This window comes from Anas acuta, chromosome 1, assembly GCF_963932015.1.
Source record: "Anas acuta chromosome 1, bAnaAcu1.1, whole genome shotgun sequence".
NCBI lineage: Eukaryota > Metazoa > Chordata > Aves > Anseriformes > Anatidae > Anas > Anas acuta.
This window is the reverse complement of record NC_088979.1, coordinates 59,024,544-59,040,543: the sequence shown is the minus strand read 5'-3', so window position 1 is coordinate 59,040,543 and position 16,000 is coordinate 59,024,544. Positions and strand designations below refer to the sequence as shown.

The following is a 16,000-nucleotide window of genomic DNA, read 5'->3' as shown; positions in this document are numbered from 1 at the left end:
TTCTCCTTCACTTAGTAATTTTTTATTATTAATATTTGACAAATTATATCAATAATGTATGAAAAAATATATTATTCATTTGTTTATTCATTCAAGTCATTTTTCCCCATGTAAAATTTCTCCCCTCCCCTCCCTCCTCACCTTCCCTTCATATATATATACATATTTTATATATCTACTTATTTATTTTACCTGCCAGCAGAAAGTATCATGCAGCAAATATGCTTGTGTTTGAATGATTTTCATCATCCAGAAGTCACTTCCATTTGACAGGCATTATTATCTATCTGCCCTTATTAAAACAAAACAAACAAACAAACAAACAAACAAAAACTAGCAAGAAGCTTTTCTAATACTGATGTATTTACATTGGATAAAAGCAATGAATTCAAATGAATGCAAATTTTGAAAATCCAGAAGACAAACATAAAGCTATCCGTTTGCCTTCCAATTTAAAAAAAAAAAAAAAAAAAGTCTTTTATTTAAAAATTAGAACAATGTAGGGGAAAGAAAATAAATCAAGAGTACTTTTAAACAGACAAGAACCTTAGATTTTTCTTTGGTATCAACTACAGTGAGATCCACATACTCCAGATGTAGCAAATGAAACTATTGAATATTTGATGTGCTAGCAACCATCAGTACTGTTTTAGAAATCTTTAGAACATTTCCTGCAACCTAGACAGAAAAGTTCCATTATGTTAAAATATACTCTTTTGTCTGCCAGCTAATCTACATTATGAGACAATTGCAATTGTAGATTGTTATGTGTCACCCAAATATCTTGTTCATAATCTTAATTTTAATTTAATTCTGTCTTAATGTAATTTAGGTTAACCCTGTGGTAGTTTTACCTTGCTAGGCAGCTGAACTCCACCACAACTGCTCTCTCACTCCCCCTCCTCAGAGAGGAGAGGAAGAAGTAAAGGAAAGAACAACTCATGGGTTCAGATAAGGATAATTTAATTAAAGGGAAAAACATTCAGGAAAAAAAAAATATATATATTATTAATTAAACAATTTAACTAAAGGGAGAAAAGGGAAAGGGGAAAAGGGAGGGGGAAAAAAGTAAAGGCTGTGTGGAAGTGCAGAGGAAAGAAATTACTCTTTACTTCCCACAAATGAGAGATGTTTGACCACGTCCTTGAAGCAGGGCCTCAACACACGTAGCTGTTTTTTGGGAAGACAGATGCTTTCACAGTGAGAGCCCCCCTCTTCTTTCTTTTTCCTTCCTTTTATTGCTGAGTCTGACATCATATGGTATGGAATATTCCTTTGGTTGGTTTAGGTCAGCTGCCCTGGTGATGCTCCTTTCTCACTTTTTGCCTCAGCCTGCTGACTCTGAGAGGCTTAGAGAGAGTCCTGATGTTGTGCCAGCACTGCTCAGCAGCAGACACAACACTGATGTGATACCAGTACTGTTCTAGCTAGAAGTGCAGAGCACAACAACGCATGGGCTGCTGCAGGGAAAGTTAACATCCCAGCCAGATCCAATACAAACCCTAACCTTGTAGTAAAAAGATTTCAATCTCTTGCAGGAGAAGTTGAAATCTTTGTTTGAAAAAAAAAAAATGGTACTTGGAATACTGTCTTCCCTTTTAAAGGATTTGGAAACTGGAGATTTGGAGAGAACAAAGATACACATTTTTATTTAAAGATAGATAAACATCTGAAATGATTATTCCCTTCTTAACGGATGACAGTAAAATTAAAATAGCAATATGGGTCTGAAAATGTGGTAAGAAGAACTGACATTCCTACAAGCAGAGGTATCCTAAAAATATATCTATATATCTCTATATGCAGAGTGAAGTTCTGTCTATGAATATGGCTCTTGAGTAGAATTTAGCTTTGCAAAGTTCTTTACTTTGAAAGACTCCAAAGGGGAGGGGATATGTGGGAAAGGACATGTGGTAAAGATCTCTTTGAGGGAGAGGGTAGTATTTGCCAGATTTTCTAGGAGACTTGTCTGGAGGCTGGAAGGACCTCAGGAGGTAAAGAATGTGAATGACCACAGGAAGGGAAGATGGAAATTAAAGGGTAGCCTGTGGAAGTTGGGGACCAAAATCTGTGGTCCAATCTATGGAAAGCTTACAGCACTGCAGTAAATCTATGCTTATGCTGTACCAAGGAAGATGTTTAGTGAATAGTGACTTTATTTTTTTTTGTTTAGTTTTGTTTTCATAGAAAGAAAGTATGAAAGAAAAATGCAGCCCAGGGTTTGGCTTGGCTTTTATGGTACTGTATTAACTCATGAAGATTAACTAATGTCTGTCTTACTAAAGCATTTTTGTGTGTCTAAAAATCTCCAACAAGGAGCACATTACAAAAGATGAAAGGAAGTTGAGGGGGAGGGAAAGACAGTAATGTCTTTGAAATAAGTGGACAAGATTCCTTCATTTAATCAGAAAGCACCATTTATATGTCTTTATTTTAATTCATAGAAAGCTAAATTGGAATACAAGTAAGGTTGTGATGCTAGCAATACTTCACTGTGATTTCAGTGCTTTGTTTTGAAAAAAGAAATCTTATTTGGTTTTGTCACTCACTATTTTAGTAGGAAATGGAAAATTTTGGATGAGTGAATGTGTGTTTATGTGTACAACCACTCACACCTCTATATGTTGGTATGCATATATGTAAGTAGATATATACATATCTTTATATATAAATATATCTTTCTCTCTCTATGTATATATGTATCATTCACACTGAAATATGTGTGCACTTTTTATAAATGCAAGCACATTTTGTATGGATATTCTATGACTGGATACCGTATAATTTTGCAGAATTTAAATTTGTTAGAAGATTAGTGTATTTGTAGACAAATTGGGTACACAATATATGCTTGAAAAGTGTATGATGTAGTGAAATATAGTTAAAAAATGAACAGCATTTTTAAATAGGAAAATGAGGAGAATTTGACATAGAACAGAAGAGATGAGAATTTTGTTGAGATAGAGCATGTCCAGAGATGTGGGTTGTGATACAAGTCTTCAAAGAGTAGAGGGTCATATATTTTCCTGATTTTGGGGGCAAATAGATTAAGATTGCTGTGAGGTAATGACTCTGTAGTGTAATCAATGTTACTTTCTTATCTGAAGTTCTAAGTGGAATTATGCATCCAAGAGATTCAAGTAATGGGAGAAAAGAGAAAAGAAAAGAAAAGAAAAGAAAAGAAAAGAAAAGAAAAGAAAAGAAAAGAAAAGAAAAGAAAAGAAAAGAAAAGAAGAAAAGAAAAAAAGGAGTAGTTGATAATTTAAATGAAAGTACTGACTTGCCCAGAAAAAATAAATAAATAAATAAATTAAATATAACTAAGGAAAATCTCCAGTATTCCAGTCAAATTTAGACATATCCTCTGCTAGACTTTGGAGTGGGAGGAAAAGAGAAAGGCTGAGTGTTGTAGCTGAATATGTTTCTCATTTTCTCACTACTAAATTCATAGATTTTTTGCAATGGTGATATTTTGAATTAAACATTTGAAGTAATTTCTAGAACAAATATTATAAATAAAAGCTATGTTTTGAGTTCCCAAATGTCTTCTGTTAGTTTTACTGAAGAGACAAAGAAGTAACCCAAATTCATTGGTTCTCTGAATACTTTTTATGTGATTTTCTGATCATCGTTGTTCAGCCTCCTAACTACTCTTTATGTTAATGCTTTTAGACCTGTATATTACTGTGCTTCCATATTCAGCTTCAGTGTTGATGCTGACAAGCTGAGGTGGTGAGAAAGCCTCAAAAATGTGTTCCAAGCAGGTGGGAAGAATTCCCAGAGCTCCTAATATATGTGTGGCTAAAGACAGAACTGTGTCAATGCCAACCAAATACTCTGCTTATGTAAATAATGAATTCAAATGATCCATCATTTCCTATGCTTTGCCACTACTCTTTAACACAATTGAGGTATGGTTAATGAAGTACTCAACAAAGGAAGGAACTGTCTTGTGCTTTAGACATTGACACTGTGTCCTTACATGTTAACATCATTATGTTATGGTCTCATATCACCTTCTAATTTTAGATTTCAAGAGAAGACATATGATAAGATGCTACTTCACATATTTGCTCTTTTGAATTTCTAAGATCAACTAAGTTGGCAAATCCTCAAACCAATTTAGTTCCTCCTGACACCACTGTTCTTTTCCTGGTCCTCGAAAGCTGTTCTTTGAAATAACTGAACCACAAAAGCAAAGATCACTCACTCAAGACAACATATGCCTTGTCTAGAAACAAACATGAATGTGTCTACCAGTTGTTAATCAATGTAACACAGAACAAATAAATTATTAAAATACTTGAGAGACATGAATATAAGAAATGCCCTGCAGATCTTAGTAAAATGTACAGCCCTCCTCCTAAATATGCTTCAATGCTCTTAACATTGTTTCTAATGTTGTTTTCATATTTCAAGTATGCAATTTTACAAATATATTCTTTAATCATATTCATTATAAATGTGAGAGCTTCACCTGATGTTTCCACTAAGATAAGCCAGTGTAAAAATATTGAAAATTTTTATTGTGCCCCTCTCCTCTCAAGAGGGACACAGCGGCAGCAGTCAACATGATTTGAATCATTGAAATGTCACTAGCTGTGAAAACAGAATTTAAGTAAAGAATGTTTATTTCATGATGTGGATTCACTGCCTGAACTGTGAATCTTTGTTGGGTCTCTCTGTTACCATGAACTGACACTGCATTTACTAATTTGTATTCAAAACTGAGTTAATCAAACTTTTCTGAACAGAAAAGAAGAAAGAAAGGAAGAAAGAAAGGAAAAAATAATAAATAAAAATAAAAAAGAGAGAGAAAAAAGAGCCAAGGCAGAGAATCAAATGATATTAATAAAACTCATGGATAGTAAAATAAATATTCTACTTGGATACTATTGAACGAGCAGGAAACTAAACACAACTAAACAAAACAACACTATTATTTATGTAAATTTACCAGCTCTCATTATCAGCAGGATGTTAGGAAAGTCTGCTCGTGGGATAAGGGTAAATAAGGAAATGGAGTTATTCAATTCCTTATTGAAAATAAAATGCAGGAAATATTTCAAGCTACTTACAGTAGTACACAGTCACAACTAGGCAAAAAAAATCCTTTATAAATAGCATTTATCATGAGCTATGTTTTCCTGACTATGTGTAGCATGTGTGTAGTTTATTTCCACCTTTTTATTTTCTCCTAAAAATCCCTTGTTGCAGGTGAGACAAAGGCTTATCTGTCTGTGATTACTATAAGGACTGGCAGTTTTGCTACCTCATGGGAATGTAGTAAAGACAAAACCATGACATTTTTAAAACACTGAGGGCTACATTTGTGAAATGACTCAAGTTTTCCATTCTTGCCCTATCTTCCGCTTCATGTTGTGGTTCAAAACATAAATCCGCAAATCTCTCTTTCAGGCTTATGTGGCAGTCTCATATCATCACATTTTGCACCTACTGACATGGATTCAGCCCCTGAAAAGCAGGAGCCAGTGTCTAATCCACTAATCCATTTTCCACCTTCTGATAGAGGATAAATGGGTAGATATTCCTGGTTCCTCTTGGTAAGGATGATATATTCTATATCAAATTTATGATTTGATCTTTACCTGGAAGGAAAAGGTTCTAGTTTCAGGTTCCAGCTGAAAGGTAGCATGTATTTTGAATCAAACAACCATTTGAGAGACCTTGACAAGCTTGAGAGGTGGGCCAGTGTGAATCTCATGAAGTTCAACAAGGCTAAATTTAAGGCATCTGGGCCAGGGCAATCCTAAGCAAAAATGCAGTCTGGGCAAAGAATGGACTGAGAGCAGCCCTGAGGAGAAAGACGAGGAGGTGTTGGTTAATGAGAAGCTCAACATGAGTCAGCAATGTGTACTTGTAGAACAGAAAGCCTGGGATGTATCAAAAGAAGCATGGTCAAGGGAGGTGATTCTTGCCCTCAGGTCTGCTCTCATGAGACTCCACCTGGAGTACTACATTTAGCTCTGGGGCCCCCAGCACAAGAATGTGGACCAATTAGAACAAGTCCAGAGGAGGGCCTTGAAGATGATCAACAGGCTGAGGGAATTGGGGATGTTCAGCCTGGAGAAGAGAAGGTTCCAAGCAAACCTTATGGGGGTCTTCCAGTACCTAAAGGGGGCCTAGAGGAAAGCTCAGAAGGGAATCTTTGTCAGGGGGTGCAGTGGTAGGAGAAAGAGTAATGGTTTAAAATTATTAAAAAAAAAAAAAAAAAAAAAAGATATTAGAAGACATCTTCTATATATATAAGGAAGTTATTAGATATTAGGAAGAATTAAGGAAGAAATTCTTAGAGAATGGTGAGGCACTAGACCAGGTTGCCCAGAGAAGTTGTGGATGCCCCATTCCTGGAAGCGTTCAAGGCCAGTTTGGATGGGGCTTTGAGCAGCCTGACCTAGTGGGAGGAGTCCCTGCCCACGGCAGGGATTGGAACTGGGTGGGCTTTAAGGTCCCTTCCAACCCTGAATTTTGTGTATCTCATACCAGGTTGAGTATTTTGACGTGCAACAGAGCAGTCTGTGAGTTTAGATTACCCTTCAAATTTATGAACAGCTTTGAGTAAGTCAAATGACAATAGAAAAAGGTAGAAAACAAAAGTGTTCTACAAAGGGGGAAATAAAGTGAAATTTAATATATTTTTACACTTTATGGAGGACACGAATATTAGAACTTAGATTCCGAGGGATGGGAAGCAATGACATTTAATGTCCTGATTTATAGATATCGAAAAATTAAGAACAGAGAGAGTGACACCTATATAATAAAAATGCATGTGCACTGTTTAGCAATAGATTTCAGTACTGCTGGAGTTAACTGGTCTCATGTCCAATCCACGGACATAGTAAAGTATACACACACAAGGCTTTTTTTCCCCCCTTCTGTATTGGACCTGTCTGGGATGGAGTTAATTTTTTTTTTCATAACATCTGTTTTGGAGCTAGCTTGTAAATTTGTGACCAAAGCAGTGTTGATAACACACTAATATTTCAGCTGTTGCTGAACAGTGTTTGCACAGCTTTAAGGTCTTAGTTTCTCATTCTGCCCTCATCCAGTGAATAGATCACAGGTGTGCTAGAGGTTGGGCAGGGACACAGCCAGGCAGATGACCCAAACTAACCAAGGAGATATAACATGCTGTAAAACATCATGTTTCAGTAATAAGAAGGGAGAGGAGAGAGTTCAGGGATGTTAGACCTCTTTTGCTTGGGAACTGCCTGGGCATCAGTCTACCCAAGGGAGTTGGTGAGTGATTGCCTTTGCTTCATTTGTTTTGTTTTCTCTCTTCTTCCACTTGTCTTTTACTTACTTATCAATATTTATCTTGACCCACAAGTTTTCTTGCCTTTACTCTTTTTTTCTTACATAGTACCACTGGGCAGAGCAGGAAGTACCTGTGTAGTGTTTATCTGCTTCCCAGGTTTACCCTGGAACACATTCAGACACAGAAGTTAGAGTAGCAGCAAAGTAAATCACAAGAAGGAAATTCTGTAAGTGCTATAGCCAATATGGGTTCATGAGGGGAATGTCTGACTTAAGAAACTTATTTTCTTTTTATTATATGGTTACACATCTAGTTGACCAAGTGAAGCCAGTTGTTGTAATTAAATGATAAAAATATATGATGAAAATCTAAAATGTTGGGTTAATGATTGGTTGACAGGGCAGGCTCAAAGGGTTGTAGTAAATAGGTTTATATCAGGCTGGTGGCCAGTCACAAGCACAGTTCCCTAGGACTACATTTTAGGACCAGTTCTCTTTAATGTTTTCATAAATGATTTGGATATAGGAATTGAAGGTATACTGAGTAAGTCTGTGGATGACACTAAAACAGGAGGAGCGGTTGACCCTGTTGAGGATAGAGAGGTCTTGCAGCGACATCTTGACAAACGAGAGCTAGGCAATCACCAACCATATGAAGTTTAACAAGAGCAAGTGCCAGATTTTGCACCTGGGAAGAGGCAGACCTGGCTGTGTGTACAAACTAGGAGATGAGTCTGGAAAGCAGTATTGCAGAAAGGGATCTGGGGGTTTTGGTTGATGGCAACTTGAATATGAGTCAAAAGTGTGCCCTGGCAACCAAAAGGGCCAACCATACACTGGGGTGCAGCAGGCACAGCACTGCTCGCCAGTTGAGGGAAGGGCTTGTCCTCCTCAGTGCTGGTGTGGCCTCACCTTGAGTACTATGTACAGTTTGCAGTGCCACAATATAAGAAGTACATAAAACTATTAGAGAGGAGGACTACAAAGATGGTGAATGGTCTAGAAGGCAACGCAGATGAGGAGCAGCCAGAGACCCTTGGTTTGTTCAGTCCAGAACAGAGCAGGGGAGGACACATTGTTGCCAACAGCTTCTTCATGAGGGGAGCAGAGGGGTAGGCGCTGATCTCTTCTCTCTGGTGACAGTAACTGGACCCAAGAGAACAGCATGAAGCTGTGACATGGGAGTTTCAGGTTGAATGTTAAGAAAAGGTTCTTCACTGAGAGGGTGGTCAGGCACTGGAACAGGCTCCGCAGCGCAGTGGTAATGCCACTAAGCTTGCTGGAGTTCAAGGAGCATTTGGACAACATTCTCACACACATGGTTTCAGTTTTGGGTGGTCCTGTATGAAGCCAACAGTTGGACTCAATGATCCTTGTGGGTCCCTTCCAACTCAGGGTATTCTATGATTTTACAATTCTATGATTCTATGATTTTGTGATTCTGTAGTTCAAGCATGTGAAAATATGAATGGCACAGCCTACTTATTCTAAGCATTCTAGTGCTCAGCACAATGTTAACTACTGTAGTCACACCTCTAATAACACTTTTCCTTTTGCATGTTTCTACAAACCATTTATAAATTCTCAGAAACAAGCAGTATATTTAAAAAAGCTGTTTGTCGTCTCAAAATCAAATTTTCCCTTTTGCTTATAATGAAACTGATTAAAGGTTATATAAATGCAATTTTTATCATGACAGCAGAATAGAACTGATACAGCATAATAATTTATTCATTAAAGTGCAAATGAGAAAATTATCATAAGAGGTAGCTGCATAGTTTACTCTTGCTACTTTTGTTGTAAATCTAAATGTGTTTATTCAAAACCAATGGTTGTCCAAGAAAGAGCTTTGCAAATATTTCTCATGTAATCTACTCTGCCTTCCTTACAAAGGTGGTTAAAATATTTTATTAAACAGATACCATTTTCCTGCAGTCATCAGATGCTGAGAGCTCATTAAAGGCTATCTGAGTGGGAAAGGAATGCAGGGGAAGGGGGAAAAAGAGGAGAGGCAGAAAAAAAACCCTGAAAATCTGCTAGATTACTTGTGTTAAAATTCATGTAGGACTTAGTGATTGCAATATACTTTAATTATCCACAATATTAGAAGCCAGCTTAAAACACTAAAGCAGGAAGCCTTTTCATTAATTATGGAGACGAGGTTAAAAAAAAAAAAAGCTTATACCTCAGCAAGTTAATTTTCTTTTGATTTGAGCTTGAAGATATTTAATATATTTTTCATTATGGAGTTGCAACAGTCATAAAGTCACTTGCAAATAACTTTCTACTGTATTTTGTCCTTATTATTTAAGAATCTAAAATCTATTCAGTTAAGGCCAATTTCAAGATTATTAGAACAAGTTCTAGAGGTTACATGAACAAAATTTAAAATTAATTACTCATGAGATATAACAGTAATAACAAAGGAAGGTGGTCAATCAGCTGACTAACATGTTTTTCTTTTTCCTCAAATACAGTCCAAAGAATTTGTTATAAACATTGCATATAAATTGAATCATTACATTTCTTATTTCAAATTAAGGTCAGTCCCTACTGTCACATTAATTCCTGCATAAAATATTATGTATATTTATTAAATTTATAACATTAATTATGACAATATTTTTCTGCTTTTGTTTACAATAAATTATAGGCTGATAATTCCCCAGATTCCATAATTTACAACCATTTTTGCTTAGGAAATGCTTCCTACTGTAATTAAAGTAATTCCAGTGCTTTAATTATTGTCAATTTTATTTCCTTAATAAAATTTACTGCAGATATTAATAGGAATTTTATTAAACTATGAGGAAAAGGGAAATTTTTTGACTCCATCCAGTGATAACCATTATGTGTCTTAAAATACTGTTTGTGAAAGTTGTAGCAGGATTCCCTGTTGACTTTGCATTGGTGTTCCTACCCTTGCTCTACTGAACAAGTGGAGTTGTCTGTTTCCTAGTTCTGAAATCTTCCTAAATTGCTACATGCTAATCTACCTCCAGAAGAAGCTCTGTAAAAACATGGGAAGTTACAGGTATGATCAAACACTGAGAAAAACAGTATTTCATCATTTTATAACTGCATATCAAAAGCAATACATTTATTCATCTGAAAGGCAAAGCAATTTTGTAATGCTTTTCATGTCACAATGGTGCAATAAAAATAAGATCAAGATAACTTAATCCTTCATAATGGGAGAAAAAAATCTTTTTCGTGTATGTGTTTTTTTTGTTTGTTTTGTAAAATATAACTAAAAGCATTGTCCACATTCCTCTAAGAAAGGATAGTTTCGGTACATGAAAAACATCTAGCTCCTTTGATTTAATGCTTTGACTTAACTGGGGAAGTTGCAGGGAGAGGCTGTAAGTACCAGAGATTCTTGACTGCCAAATATTAGGACGGATCACCAGATGTTTTTAATGTTAAATACATTGGCAAAATCTTCTGCAGAGTTTATTCAGGTAGGAACTTAAGATGCTGTTTGGAAACTTATTTGAACCAGTACACAAATATTTTCCTTTTTGGTGTGGTGAACATATAAACAAGAACAGAATGTCATGCCTTTAACATTCCAATGTACATGTATGCATTTGGTTAATGCATGAACAGTGTTGACTAATTACTGTGACTAGTAATTAAGTTTAATCAAAATAACAACTTGGTCATTGTTTAAGTGCAGTTAATAATGGCATTTTTAATGGTGTGACAACATTTCTAACCTTTTATAAAGACTACAGTCATTCTTTAATGTATTTGCTTAACAGAATCTAATATCTCTAATATCTTGTTTTCTGTAATAAAATGGAGCATCTATGAGCTTGACTCTGGCTGGTGGTTTCAGATAACAACACAGTTGTGCATCTCTGTGTGATCTACAGGTGCATGGAGCAGTTGGGAGAGCTGCACCTTCAGGGTGACATTTGGTGAGATAGAAAAATTGCTCTAAATTTGGAGTCAACATCCTGGGGAAGAAAATATAAATAGATCACCTATTCAGGAGATCACTTACTTTTTAGATCAAAGGGATCAGATTTTCAGAACGTTTAAACTAATTGAAGTAAACAGGAAATGAAATGAAACCAAACCGAAGTTAAACATGTTAGATTAACCTTGTACTTATCTTTGATATCTTCCAAAGAAGTGGTTGTCTAGTCTGCAGAGATTTCAGTAAAGCATTGACATGGGCAACCACTAACTGAGCTGAGAAAGCAGAGCATTACCACAAGAATACAAAACAATGACCAAAGCATGAGCAAGCAAAGTTTCAGCTATGCAGCCCTCTATTTTCCTGTCTCCTAAATCCTGCTCCACATCGCAACTGAACATCGCGGAATAAACACTAACAAATTGTATGGAGGCATGAACCAGAAGAATGGAGAAATTCTGCTAGTGGAGTTACTCCAAGATCAGAATTGAGATATACAGTTATTCCATTGATGACATCAAGCTGTGGAAATGTTAAGCTAGAAGGGGTGGATAATCAGAAGTGGATCAAATATAATGTAGAATGAAATGAATTCCCTCAAGTGGTGTAACTGAACTCGAATAAAATTTAACAGTTATAGCTTGGCGAGTAAAGACTTGCAAACAATAATTTTTGTATAACATCATTTATTGGTAATGACTAAATGTAAAAAAGCTTGATTACACTATTTGGATACAGACAGTATCTCAGTTATGATTCAGCCTTTCAAAGTTAACCTAAGATAAATGCAAAGTTAACTTAAAGTCTTCAGAGAATATTAAAAACTTTTTATAAGGCACAGAGAAGATTATATCTTTGGTGCTATATTTTCAGTGTTCAAGAAAGATAAAGAAAAGCAAAAGTGCTTCAGTTCAGACTTTCACAGCACTTTAGACCCTGCTTTCTTACTGAATAGCATTGTGCCCATTGAAGTAATTGGTTTCAGAGGGAATGTAAGGTCTAAATAGGAGTGAGACACAATATACCTTAGAGGATCAAATCCTAAATTTTGTAGTTTAGCAAAAAAATAGCTGAAAATGAATACTACTGTTCTTTCTAAATACTTCATGGGCATAAACACTTGTGAGGGAGAAGAACCATTTACACAACAGAGTATTGGTAAAAAAAAAAAAAAGTTAAATAAGTACACCTGGATCATGAATAAATCTAAGCTAGAAATAGGTCTCTAATCACTGTGATAAAAAAGTTCAGGATAACAACCTTCTAGCTCAAATAATGAGGACTAAAGTGCTTTGCTATGTTTGTGAATAGGATTGTGAAGTATACTGGTTCATAACGTTAAAGGTCTAGATCACATCTATCTACCTTGGTCTTAGAACGTCTGGGGAGTGATTGTAAATGCTACTAGTCCTGAATATATCATATCACTTGCTAAACATGATCCTTTCTTGGAGCTGAGGGGTGGATGAAAAGAATTTTCATTGACACTTGTTGACCTCCTAAATCTCAGGATCTGTATAAAGTTGAGTTGAACCTTAAATGAAAGCAGTAAACTGAGATCAGGGTTTCAAGGTTATGTATTTTTTCTGGCTGATATGAGAAATTACTCCAAACAATTATTGAAAACATCATCCCCCAAAAAGCTGTATATCAGAGAGTTAAAACAAAATATGTTGGGAAATGTTTCAGGATTAAGAATGCAGATTTTTTTTCTTGGATGTTTCATTTTCAGTTTCTGGATCAATTATAGCATAATTAAAATTATTTCAACTGTGATTTGGTTAAACAAACAAACAACAAGCATTTTTAGCATTAAATTCAATGAAAGAATCCCTAAACACAACTATATAATTTTTCTCATGCTGCAGGTCTCATTCTTGTCCTGCCCTACAACTTCTGTACAGGCTGCAGTATTGTTAATGCCTCCTTCCTGCAGGAAATCTTCCTGGAGGACATCTCACCATTTTTCCTTAGTCTGAAGATGTAAAAAGCGACCTTGATACAAATCACTGCCAAAGACACTGTTGCTGCTCTGGGTCAAATGAGCCTTGAGTCCCTCCCTCTGTTCAACATCTCTCTTTTCCTTACTTTATGAAGAAAGTGGCTTAATAATGTCACCATTTGTCATATGCTGATTTGGTCTGTGATTTATGAGTCAGAGAGAAGGAAAATGCAGCTCAGGATCATTTAAAAGGGTTTTCTCTTTCTGTGTAAAACCAAGGAAAACAAAACAGAACAAACAAACTAACAAAAAAATGGTCACTGTGATATATTTCTGTCAAGATTATTTGGTTGATGTCTGAATCCTCTTCAAGGGCAAGCTCTTAGACAAGAGTTATTTAAAAACCAACTGTAACCACTTCTATTGTTTTGTAGTAAAGCACACCACTGTAGGGAAGTTCTGTGGACTCCTGGAAAGCAATTAAAAGTGAATTTGAACTATTTGGAAGCAAATTGATTGGCACTGAGGATGGCATGAAAAACAACTAATCGTTTTCTGCTAGAATTTGTCTACCACTGTGTGGTGAAAAGCCCTTGGTTAGATGGAAATCCAGTCTCAGGGATTCCTCAGTTTAACTGTTGAAATTAAACCAATGTTTCAGGTGCATATTCTTCTCTATGGGGGACATAGCTTAATTTCAAGCAGGGTTTGCAGCATTCTTGCTCCAAACAAATGCATTGCTTATAGCTCATTAGATTTTTGCAAAAATATATCAAAAGTGTGTTAATAGGAAAGAGTTGACAGCTTACTTTGAAAAAGTTTCACTCGTATAATTTTTCTTTTGCAAAAGAAGTTCAAAGTACAGTTCTTGATCAAAGTGCAATGTTGTCTTGAATGAATATTCCTCTGCCCCCAAGATAAAGCTAATATCACCTTTTTAACGACAGGGTGATTGAAACAAGGTGTTGATTGAAACAGGGTGATTGAAACAAGGTGTTGTAGTTGGCTCTAACTTTATTTTTGATATTGATATATTTAGATAAGACAATGCTATTTAAGGATAAAGAGCCATACAACATCTTTTAAACACTATCTCTTTTTACTGGTATCTTACAAAAAATATAATTTTCAATACTATGTATTTTGTATGCTTGTCATAGTGATTCATGAAACAAAAATTATAAGGGCTGTTAGACAAACAGCAAACTATTTTAACCTTCTTACAGTATTTCCCTTACATGTGCCCCTCATTTGGGCCATTAACTTTTGACATTGAAGCCATAGAATTTTGATCATTTTAACCAAAGCATTAGTTTTAAATTAACACAGCATCTAACATTTAAACTAAAAAATTAGACCATTTACAGAAACATTATTTCATAGGGAAAAAAGGAATTAAATTAAAAATTTCCAACAGCATTTAACTGCTGCATGTATTGCATATTTACTCAGCTAAATGGGCAACATTTCATTCAAGCAATTAGAATTCTTTGGGGGGAAAAAAAAAAAAGAGGACTGAATATCATTCTAGAAAATAGAATATTACTTTTAAATAAGCTTATCTCTGGGTACTCCCTCCTTACACAATAGCAATGAAGTTCAGCTACCCTGCAGTCAAATTTGACCCTGATTTGGAGGAATCTGTGTTTGAGTCTGAAAGTCAATTTGGAGCTTCTTTTCTTACTAAAAACAGATGATTTTTCTGAAGGTAGGTTTTGCTCTAGCCACAGGAAGTGCAATCTTCTGATTTACAAAAGCTACTGAAGTCTGCAGAACGTAGCCAAACTTTATGACTGGGGCTTCTTTAGAAACAAGAAAGAAAGAAAGAGTTTGAAAGAGAGAGAAAGAGGGAAAGGAAGGAAGGAAGAAAGAAAAGGAAGAAAAGTGAGACAGCAGCTAAATATAGATCTACAAATCTCAAAGTGAACTGGGGGATTTTTGTGATCAAGAAGCTTTCTAATAATAAACAAAAATGATCACTGTGTCTATTTGTATGTCACTGGGACATCTGTCTACCTCTGCATTTGTTATCTTCAGGAACTTTCTGGAGAAAAAGCATGGCTCCCTTGTTCAGAGGCCCACACTCAAGTTCACAAGGAATGAACATGTTGTCTACAATACTTCCTGATAATTTCTCTTTAATAAATGTGTTTTTACGAAAGATTTCACCCCAGATTTCTGAGGCTGTCCCAGGGAACTGGTATGTGAGCCAAAAGCTGATGATTCCACTGAAAGCCAAGTGGGAGACTGTACCTGAGATGCCCTCAATGTGGTGATGAGACATCCTCTTCTAGAGAACACTGTTTTCCTATGAACCCCTGCGGGAATAAAAGATCCATAAATTATAGGATGTACTAGTAGATTGGTCTGACATGAGAGTGCATGTAATCAATATTATGTGTTGGAGTGTTATAGGTACTGTCTAGTGCAGTCATATTTTATTCAACAATCTGAAATACTGTGTGGGTCAGCCAGGACCACTTTTGTCATAAATCCAGCAGAAGGTGTAGCAGAGTCCCTGAACCACTTTGCTACCACCTTTTAGAGAAAGGTGTTAGTATAAAAGGCCAATTCTTCTACAAAGTTAGAGAATTTCATTTCACTTCCAAAACAGCTTCCATTTCAAGACCAGGGATATATAAAATAAAGGTCACTTCCAACAAGGAAAGTATGTAATATATTAATATGTAGAAAGGGTAACATGGATATTTTGAGAGGCATTTTTAAAAACATTCTAATGCGAAGGTGACTGATCTTCCTGATCTAGGTGTCAAAAACTCTTTGTTAAGGCCTTGTATCATAGCTGAGAACAGTGTGAAATGTGGAAATATTTGATTAGCAAGAAAGAAAGA

The 16,000-nt window shown here is 35.8% G+C and overlaps 1 protein-coding gene and 1 long non-coding RNA gene across 2 annotated transcripts in view; both read left to right on the top strand.

Annotated features, from left to right (window-relative positions):
* NALF1 (NALCN channel auxiliary factor 1) overlaps positions 1–16,000 on the top strand; it is a 502,280-nt gene that overhangs the window by 370,817 nt on the left and 115,463 nt on the right. The gene's annotated exons all lie outside the window — the stretch shown is intronic.
* LOC137854606 (uncharacterized) lies at positions 5,959–11,859 on the top strand. The gene is made up of 2 exons (XR_011095295.1): positions 5,959–7,263; positions 11,160–11,859. It is a non-coding gene; the product is annotated as an uncharacterized lncRNA (long non-coding RNA).